Raw genomic sequence first — 11262 nt, forward strand, 5'->3', positions numbered from 1 at the left:
TATATATTTTGATTTAGCAAAAGCTACTATATCTGGGAACGAAAGGTGAATGGACAGGTGTTCCAGCGAGAATGCAAACTCATTTGAGAATAGAATATAGCATAAGTTTTGCCAAGAATTTTATGTCTTACAATGGCTGTTGAGACTACTAACAAAATCCTAGGATCAAGCCCTCTTAAATGACAATAAAGGGGCCATTGATGAATATATAACGGTAGGCCATGAATACAAATATTCTCTGCAATGACTGCCCATTTAATGCTAGGAAATATTCTTTATTGAATGTTATCCAATGGTGAACATTCGATCTGCTCACGTTGATCATGCTGCCAATTGCAGCTATTGTTCCCGGTACTGGTTGTTACTCGATTTACTTTCTACCTGTCTTCGGTTCCACGTATCACGGTACCATTCGATCATTTAATATAAACCAATTTTACTCTATATAAATAGCCCCCTGCTTTCCGGTGGCATATCTTTGTGTCACGGGAGGTTGGTGAAGATTCCATTCTTGGTGGCAAACATTCTGAAAACCTTCTGAACAATCTCTGACGCTTGAAAGGACGCACGTCTTCTCGCATTTAATACCCCGAACACGTGTTGCCCCACGATTTACCAATATTTTGGCCGGTTCTCGAGCTAATCAAGACCATAAGTTTTGATGTCTATATCTTTATTTATGCCCATCATTTCACCTCTTTCACTTTCAAAACATTCACAAGTTCATCATCTTCTTAGCACATAACCTCCTTCCGCTTTTATCTTTTTCCAAATTTCTTCATAAAAACTTCACTACCCTTTATCATGGCTTCTTTTACTAAATCTTTCGAAAACTATGGTCTTCTCTTCGGTAGAGGCCCGAAGAGAAGCAAAGACAAAGAGGTTGATGTTGATGCTGATCCTCCCACGGTAAGCACCATCATACCCAAACATTTGAGCATTGTCAATGACTTCCAAGAGAAGTTACCCTCCGCATCTCCACGAACTTGGGCCGTTAGCAGGTATCCTTCCTCTATTCGTGCTTCCAGTATTCCTGCTGTGAAGGAGGATTGCAACTACCCAGACCTTAACATCATCGCTCCTGACATGATATAGCGGGTTACCTTCACCAAGGAAAGTTTTACGTATGTCTATAAGTACCCATTCATCTAGAGTCAATTTTCTTTGAGTGGAGGGCTCGACACTGTGATCTTGGAGTTTTGCCACCGGTACCAGGTCTTCTTGGCACAAGTAGGCCCTTCCATATGGTGAACGGTGGCTTGTGTACACCAGTTATGTAGGGAGACTGGAAAAACCCTAACTATGGCATACATGATGAATCTCTACTCCCCCAAAATCTTCCGTGAGAGAGTAAAAAATTTCAACAAACATGGTCACCAAGCTCTTCTCACCAACGTGGATGATGGAACTGACCCTGGATGGATGAAGTGGTTTGTCATCATTGCTACCAGGGATATCATCCCCCGTGCAACTCCATCTTTTCCTAAATCATGGAATCGCTCACGTAAGTTTATAATTTATTCATCTCTTTCCTTTGAAAAAAGTTTGTTTGCCATCATTGTTGATCTCTTTGTTTCTGTTTTTTCAGCTGCTCGGTGGACACCATCAAGGGTTTAGGGCCTGGACCAATGAGTTCAGAAAATTCTTGATATTACAATGCTAGAAACTTGTCGGTGGAAGGAAATGGCCCCCAAATATGGGTGGAAAGCCAAAAGCTATGGTAAACTGAGTCATTTTTTCTCTTGCGTCTGTATGAACATAAGTAAAGCTGCTAATTATACCTCTTTCTTGATTCAGGACTCCCGCAAGGCTCTGTCACCTGCCCCGAAGTGGATATTTTGGTTGACCCCGCGAAGGCTGCGAGATCCCTACAAAGTGCTCGCACTTGAAGCGGTGCCCTCGGATCTGCTTCCGATGTAGGTGCTTCCACTCGGAGTCGCCAACCAAAGAACAAGCAACCAAAAAGGTTGCGTTCTTTCTCGGTAGGGGATAAAAATAAGAAAATAAAGAAGTCCACGACCGAGCCGGCCATGGTCACAGGGTTCATTGAAGATGACAAAGAAGCCAGTGATGAAGAGGCTTCCTTTCAAAGGAGAAAATGAACTTTATCACCTCAATCGGAGGCTCAACCGGGAGAGCTTCAAGAACCGACCAAAGAAGAGGTCCAAGCACTTTGGGGCGAGATGGATCTGGTCATAATACCTATTCGCGTTATCTTGTCCCCGTTGTTGTTTCTGGTCCAAAGAGTTTGGACCCCGAGCCTCTTCTGCCCTCAGGAACTGAGCAACCAATAATCAACGGTGCTCATGTTGTGGCTGTTTCTCAACCTTCAACACAAACAACTTCACGCCCCTCTACACCAGCTGCACCTTCGCTACCAGCACCTACTGCCTCTTCTCCATTGATAATAGACGCTCGAGAGGAGGGTGCTTCTCCTCCCCGGTCTCCGGACCACGGGAATTTGGGGCACAATTACTCACCCCATTCTCTAGATCCCCGAGGGAGGAGGAGTGACACACTTTCAGTTTTGAAGGGGTGTTACTTGCTGTCCAAGCCGGTGGAGATTACCAAATACCTGAAGCCATTGGCTTCAGAGAAGGATAAGAAGAAAATACACTCCCTTTTGGGGGAATGTCTATTGAATAATGCAATGCATAATGCGACAGTGGTACGATACTTGCTTTCTTATCATTCGTTTTCTATCTTTCTTCTATAACAAGATTTCTAACCTTGATATTTTTTCACAGCCCAACTTCCTTACTTCTGAGGGCCTACAGAGATTGATCCTTGATAAGCAAGGACTCGCCTCCAAGCGGGATCAACTGTTGGCCAAGAGGGACCAACTTGCTGCTCGCTTCCCAGTGCTGGAGGCAAAGGCTGCTGAGACAGGTGAGCTTGAGGCCCGGTTGCAGCAAAGTGAGCAAGAAGTGATGGCCCATAGCCATGAAGCCACTCAATTACATGCACAAATCCAAGATGCTAAGACTAAGTGGGCTGAACTTCAAGATATTGTGCTCGCTGCTGCCGAGCATGAGTCTGCCTCCGTTCAACAAGTCAATAACTTGGAGGTTGGCTTGAGCTCCAAAATCAAAGAGGCTAATGCCGCCGAGGAGAAGAGGTCTAGGATGGAGGAGAGGTTTAAGAAGATCATGGAGCAAAACCGGATTCACATATCTACAATCTGTTATCTTAATTCTAGCCTTGGCGCTGTAAGATCCGAGAGGGATGGCCTTCAGGACAAGGATGACAGGCTTAAGTCTAAGCTCCAGTACCCAGAGGATTCCCTCGTAGTCAAAAAGAAATATGTTATTTATCATATGAGGAGAAAAACCTTGGAAGAGGCCAAAGAGGGCATCATTGATATTGATGATTGCATCGCCAAGGCCCGAGCACTGGAGTTAACTACTTGAGAATGTATCCATGCTCAACCTACCGCAACTTACTCTTTGAGCACTGGTTCCGGGTATTCGAGAACCAAGGATGAAGCTGAAGAGAATGAAGATGAAGGCCCAGGACCCGAATCGGCGGCTGATTTGCCTGCTTCCACCGGGGGGACGTAGATGCCTCTCCCCCCGGGTCCCAGCGACGATAATTCTTAGATTTTTTTCCTTTTTTTGTACCTTGTAACTTGCCAAACGTTTCACCGAGTTTGGCACTTTTGATGAATAAATACAAATTTTGCTTAAGTGTTGTGCAAGATATTTCTTCTTTACATCGAATTAGCTAAAGCGTCGGGTAGATTTTCATCCGATAGCTTCTTGTTCCGGGAATAAACTCTTCCAAAATCAACCCTTTACTATGAGGGTTTCATAAGAGAGGATCCTCTTATGTTTACGGTGCTCTTGAAGAGGACGTCTCCTGTTCATTTCGGCACAAGAATTTGAAGTTTTTTGTTAACTTTCAAATGATAAAATCAACTCATCATTTGGACAAGAAACAAGATAAGAATAAATGGACTTTATTTTATTTCTTCTATCTTTAAAAGTACATAAGCATTCATTTGCTAAAAAAAACTATCAATACATGTAGCTAACTTGTTCAACTCGTTTCTATAAGGCTGGCCGTGCATTTCCTAGTCTCGATGAGACATTATTGTTTCTGGTCCTCGCAGTCCTCGATTCTTATGGCAATCTGCCAATACATGTGGCTAACTTGTACAACTCGTTTCTACGGGGTTGTCCATGCAGTCCCCAATCCTAATGAGACATTATTGTTCCCGCTTCTTGTAGTTCATGATTTTCGCGACAATCTTGTTTCTGTATCTTATACTATTCCCCCAATGTTCGAATGTGAAGTATGCAAATTGGAACACTGCAAGTCTTGCTTCGTTAGTGGAAACAACTTGTGAACGGTTGAATAGTCTTTGATTCGATGGCAAGTTTTTTCCCGTTTGGAAGTTGCCATCGAGCAAAAGACTATTTAACCATCTCATAGTGGTTTACCACCTCAGTGCCTTGTCTTTTAAAGGTCTTAACTTTGCCGATGATGCTACTCTCGTAGTATGCTTTCCGTTGCTGCCTCGTCAAAAATCTTACCATAAGAACCCGATTGGGATAAAAACTGGTCGAAGGAAAAAAGAGTGCAACACATACTTTCAGTATTGGTAGGATCCATCAGCAATAATACCTTTTGAGGTGAGTCACATTCCAATTGCTGGGCAATATGCCTCCTTCCTGATTTTTCAGCTCGTAAGATCCTTTACCAGTGATAGTCGAAACCCGGTAGGGACCTTCCCATGTCGAACCATGCTTTCCAACATTGATTTCCCAAGTGCTCTGAGTCACCTTCCTAAAAACCAAGTCTTCTACTTTGAAGTAACGGAGATTAGCTCTGCGATTATAGTATCTCTCCATCCTTTGCTTTTGAGCCACCATCTTCACGTGTTCCAAGTCCCTGCGTTCATCGAGCAGATCCAGCTTCACCAGCAATGCCTCGTTATTTGCTTCTTCGTTTGCTCGGGAAAACCGTAAGGTTGGTTCTTCTACTTCCACCGGGATCAGAGCTTCCACGCCGTATACGAGAGAGAAAGGTTTCTCTCCCGTGCTTGATTTTTCCATCGTCCAGTATGCCCATAGCACGCCCGATAACTCTTTGGGCCACTTGCCTTTAGCAGCTTCTAACCTCTTTTTGAGTTTTTGGATAATTACCTTATTGTTTGACTCCACATGTCTATTAGCACTTGGATGATATGGTGAGGATGTAATCCTTTTGATTTTCAGATCTCCGAGAAATTTTGTGACTTTAGAGCCTACAAACTGTGGCCTATTATCACAGGCAATCTCCTTTGGTATTCCAAATCGGCTGATTATGTGTCCCATAGAAGTCGATTACTTTGCGCTCACCGATCTTTTGGTAAAGACCTGCTTCAACCCATTTAGTGAAGTAATCGATTAAAATTAAAAGGAATATTACCTTTCCGAGACCCGGTGGCAGAGGACCGACTATATTCATTCCCCATTACATGAATGGCCATAGGGACAATACCGAATGCTAGAGTTATGCCAATTGATGCTCCAACTGTGCATAGCGCTGGCATTTGTCGCATTTCTGGACGAACGTTTTTGCGTCTTGTTCCATCGGGGGCCAGTAGTATCCTGCCCTAACCAGCTTTAGTACCAATGAATCTGCACCAGAATGGTTCCCATAAATTCTTTCATGGGCCTCTCTCATCACGTAGTCCGCCTCCGAGGCTCCTAAACATCAAGCCAATGGGCCTTGGTACGATCTCCTATACAATTGCCCTCCCATAAGGCAGGAACGAGCCCCTTTGTTGCGTAGTGCATGGGACACCTTCGGGTCTTCGGGCAACTTGCCATGCCGAAGTTATTCTACAAATACATTCCTCCAGTCCCAGACTAGGTTGGTTGTATTCACTTCACAATAGCCATCCACATCTAGCACCGAATGCAGAAGTTGAACGACAGTACTGGAATCGGATCCTCTCATCTCCGTGGACGACCACAAATTGGCCAATGCATCTGCCTCTACGTTCTCTTCTCCGAAATATGTGTGATGGACCACTCCCTGAATTGTGCAAGCAATGTCTAAACTTTAATCACATGTTGTTGCATGCGTTCCTCCTTTGCGTCAAAAATCCCGTATACTTGGTTTACTACCAACTGGGAATCACATTGATCTCTATGACATCGAAGCCAAGTCCCCGGGCCAGTTCGAGTCCTGCAACCAAAGCCTCATACTCGACTTGATTGTTAGTCAACACAACAATCTTACTGGCCTACCTCAAGGTTTCCCCCGAAGGTGTAATTAGAACCACCCCAAGCCCGGACCCTTTTACATTGGAGGCTCCGTCTGTAAACAAAGTCCAAGCTCTTGATGTTGTTTCCAACACCAGCACCGCTTCTTTAGCAGCTAGGGGCATTAACCCGGGACTGAAATCGTCCACGAATTTGGCCAAAACCTGTGACTTGATTGCAGCCCTGGGTTTGTACTCAATGTCAAATTAACTTTCGACCGCGTACTTAGTCAATCGGCCTGATAGATCAGGCTTGTGAAGAATATTCTGCAAAGGAAAGGTTGTTACAACGGCTATCAGGTGGCACTGAAAATAAGGCCTAAGCTTCTAAGAGGCGACTACAAGAGCTAAGGCCAATTTTTCGAGGTGCATGTAGCGAGTCTCTGCTCCTGACAAAATTTTACTAACATAATAGATAGGAAATTATGTACCTTTGTCCTCCCAGACTAAAATGGCACTTACCGCTACTTCCGAGACCACTAGATATATCATTAATCGTTCACCTTACCCCAATTTTGATAATAGCGGGGGGCTTGATAGGTAGCGTTTCAGGTCTTTCAAGGCCTGTTGGCATTCCAGAGTGCATTCGAAATTGTTCTTCTTTTTCAAGAGTGATAAGAAGTGGTTACATTTTTCCAAGGATCGGGATACGAACCTGCTTAAAGCGGCGAATCTTACGGTGAGCCTATGTACTTCTTTACACTCATTAGTTGGTCCCGGATGTCTTCGATGGTTTTGATTTTATTGAGGTTTACCTCGATTCCTCTCTGTTAGACCAAGAATCCAAGAACTTACCGGAGCCAACCCTGAACATGCATTTCTCCCGATTGAGCTTCATGTTATGCTTCCTCAAGATATCGAAGGTTTCTTGGAGGTGTTTTAAATTATCACCTGCATTCAAAGACTTGACTAACGTGTCATCGATATAAACTTCCATTTTTTGCCTATTTGCTTCTTAAACATCTTGTTCACGAGCCTCTGATAAGTGGCTTCGGCATTTTTAAGCCCAAATAGAATCACATTATAACAATATATGCCAAAGTTCGTTATGAACGAGTTTTTTTCCTGATCCTCCGGGTTCATATTGATATGATTGTACCTGTAGTAAGCATCGAGAAAATTCATTAACTCGTGCCCGAGCATTGCATCAATCATTTGATCAATGTTTGGCAATGGGAACGAGTCTTTAGGGCACGCCCTATTTAAGTCCTTATAATCTACGCACATTCTAAACTTGTTATTCTTCTTTGGAACCACAACTACATTAGCTAACCATTCGGGATACTTTACCTCCTGGATCGAACCAATGTCGAGTAGTCGAGTTACCTCTTCTTTAACAAACCTGTTTCTGACCTCGGCTATCGGGCGTTTCTTTTGCCTCACCGGTGCAAAATTTGGATCCATGCTTAGCTTGTTCATGACCACCTCTAATGGCAGTGGCGAAGCATGTGAGCACGTGATTTTTGCCCTATATGAATTACTCCCATAGTTTCAAAACAAAATAATTTCTTTTCATTATTCGCAATTTTGTGGATTTTCGTAGCATTTTTTGTTAATTGTTTGCATTTGTTTGTGCATGTCTTTTTATTTTTTATTAATGAAAAATACAAAAAATATGTGCATTCGCATATTTAATTTAGCATTTTAAGAATTAATTAGTAATTAGTTATCTTATAAAAAGGGAAAATCACAAAAGTAGTTTAATTTGCACTTTTGGAGTTAATTTTGATTTTAGTAGTTTTCCTTTTAATTTGTTAGTTGTGTTAATTATTATTTAGGTTTAATTATTGTTTTTACGATAATGAGGTTTTAGGAATTAACTAAGATTTTAGTTTAATTTTGAAAAAAAAAAGAGAAAAAGAAAACAAAAGAGGAAAACAAAGGGAATTAGAAAATTGGGCCATCTTAATTCAAAACTCCCAAGCCCAATGCCCAACTCCCCACCTCCCAGCCCAAACCAAAGCGCCCCAATCTGCCGAACCGGCCCAAATCCACACCACAACTCGATCTGTCTCCTACCCCAGTTAAAACGACCCCGCTTCCCCCTCCTTTAGATCTTGACCGTCGAGGTTTTTGATATGACGGTCCTCAAGTGGGGAAGTCTAAGTATAAGACTGCCCTAAGCTGCCTCCCCCCCCCCTAAAGCCCGTCTCTCTCAACTCTCCATCTCTCTCAGAGATTTGTCCTTAACCCTAGAGACGCCTCCCCGTTTTCCCACCGCCTTGGGGGGGGGGGGCTCCATTCACCACCAAATCAACACCCTAGAGCCTCCTTGACCCCCTATCACCAAATCTGTGACCAGCTTCCCTCGAATCTGTTTGGAACTCGTCGAATCTCAAATCCGAGTTCAACTCAAAAGTTCAAAATCATTCTTCTTTCAAAGACTGAGAGCCTGACTCGACGAAATTAGTGTCGATTCAATTGTTCTTGACAAAGAACAATGGATTCGACATAAGTTTGGTCAAGTTTCTATCCCCGTCTGGTTTCGACCATGAATGGGTAAGTTCTCCTTCCCTTCTTGTTGATTTCTTTTCATTGGGTCATCCCCTTTCTCATCCCTTTTCTTCTGATTTGAGCAATTGTTGTTTAGGTAGCCTGGTTCCAAATGGTCCATTTCCGTTCTTTGTTAGTTATCTGAGTTCATTCGTTTCTCCATTTTGCTTTGTGTGTTTTAGTGTTAGTAGCTAATTATTACCATCAGTTGATCACCCAGTTAAGGAATTCAGGGCTTTGATTTAGTTGATTGTTGTTATAGAATCAGAGTGGTTAATTCACTCATTTTGCTTGCTTTCAGAGTTTGGTTTTTCTTTATTTGGAGAAACCTTCTGGGGTCCCTATTTATTTTTAGTTGGGCTGCAAATAGCATCAGGCCTAGTTTGAGATTCAATTTAGGGTCTGCGACCCATTTGGCTTGACCAGTTGGCCCGGGCGGGTTCAGGGTAAAAACAAGGCACTTGGGGGGTAATTTAGGAAGTTTAGGATAGGGGAATCTTTGGTAACTGTTTTAGGAAGCTTCTAGTGGGGGGTTCTTTTTAAATTTCAGACTTTTGGTAGGTTAACCTGGGCAACAAGTCAAAATTTTAGGGATCTCTAAGCTAAAAGCAGAATTTGAAAAGGGCCTAAAGGTTAGAACTAAAATCTGAAAGGTTGCCCTATTTGCTTGCCTATAAAGGCACCCTTTCTTGCCTTAGAAGACATACTTAAGAGACCTAAGAGACCCAAGAGATTTTGGGGGAATAGCTGAAAAACTCAAACAAAAAAAAAGGCGGCTGAAAACAAAAGAAAAAATTACTGTTTCATTAGATCTTCCGCAATTCTGATTCCTTCTCAAATTCCTGAAATTATTTGAACTCATTTGAATGGAAATGGATTGATTTTTGGTAATTGAAAATCTGTTGGTCCAACTTTTGCTAAAAGTGCACTGTTCCATCGAATTTTATAAGCTGAATCTACTGTTTAACTGGTTGAATCTGGGCTAGCTGCTGCTGTCATAACTGATCCTTCCTTTTCTGTTTTGATTTGCTTTCCAGGTACACCATTCTGTAACCCTGTTGATTGTAATGTTGAAAACTTGAGAAATGAATCGATTGGAGAATTGAAGCATGAGAACCTTTCCATTTTTGTTTTTCTGATTTGCTTTCTAGTTTATTTTGACCTTTTGTCTAAGTTAACTTTGCATAATTGGTGTGTAATTACTGGTAGAAATGATAAGAGATTCAATGCTGGACTTTTAGTGCATCTTCGTGATTTCCACATGGTTTGAATGATTTTTCGTTTATCGTTAATTTTCATAAAGTAGTTATTTATATAGTTTATAGTATATTTCATTTTTAGACTTTGAGCTTGCACCTATGTGTTGTAAGTGATGTTGGACTGTTGGACTGTTACAGTAATGGTTCTGAATAGGTTTAAATGTAGTGAGTTGTCTCCTTTTTATCTGAAATGAATAGTCACTGTTTTGGGGTATTAATCCCATGCTTAAATTAGATTTGAAATGCTAAGGGGGGTAATCAGGGTATTACTGAAGCAGTATCAAATAACAAGTGGGTGATTCTAGTCAGAATGGATGTAGAAGTTTAAAATGATCAGTCAATTGACATATGTGTGTTTCATCCGTTTGTTTCAGTTCAAGTCAATGCTAGGCTTTGTCATTATTCTCATAATCTGAACCTCTCACTTCAAATGTGGTGTTGCATTAGCTTTTGATATTCAAATAGGGTGTGTGTATTCTTTCTGTTAATACTGAATTGGTGGATCGAAATGGGATAAGCGTATACATTGATTTTCTTTAATGAACATGTAAGTCTGTTGTAAATTAATGGATTTTGGGAGTTAATCAATGAAAAAGGGATGAAGGTTTCATTATAGCATAATGTTGTGGTTGGATGGGGATTACCATTTTGTCTTAGCTTTGTCTGTTTTCTTTTGGATCTGCGAGCTTGGGCTCTTCATTATTTGTTATAGGTCTGAGCTCCTGATTTGCCAGTTCTCGTTGGGACTGGGACACATACAGGCCCAAACTCGAAGGTTCGAATGCGGTTTTGCCTTGTGTAGTTAATTGGATTCGATCTCTACCATTCCCAGTCGTTGTTTCTTTTGAACGCCTGTCGTGGGGATTGGAACTCAAGTGATTCCCCTTGCTCACTCCTTAATCCTTAAGTAACTTGGGCCAGAAGTCCCACGTAAGGCAAGGATGTATGTTGGGCTTTTCCTATCCAAGGCTGATGCTCGTCCATTGGGTTAACTCAAACTGGGTTCATTTGTTTGAAATATGTCTAACTTTAACTCGAGGAATGTAGGTGTGCCATATTAGATAACACAAATAGTCTATGGCCCTCCAAAGTGTAGTTTGAATCCCTTTAAAAATTACAATCGAGGTGTGCCGTGCCAAATAAAAATCTCAAAATGCACGGCCCTCATTTAATCGATCTTTAATATTCTTATCCTTAGAAATCGAGGCGTGCCATTTAGCGAATTATCCATGGCCCTCGCAAAGTTGCAAACGCGTA

This window comes from Nicotiana attenuata, chromosome 10 (assembly GCF_001879085.1).
Source record: "Nicotiana attenuata strain UT chromosome 10, NIATTr2, whole genome shotgun sequence".
Lineage (NCBI taxonomy): Eukaryota > Viridiplantae > Streptophyta > Magnoliopsida > Solanales > Solanaceae > Nicotiana > Nicotiana attenuata.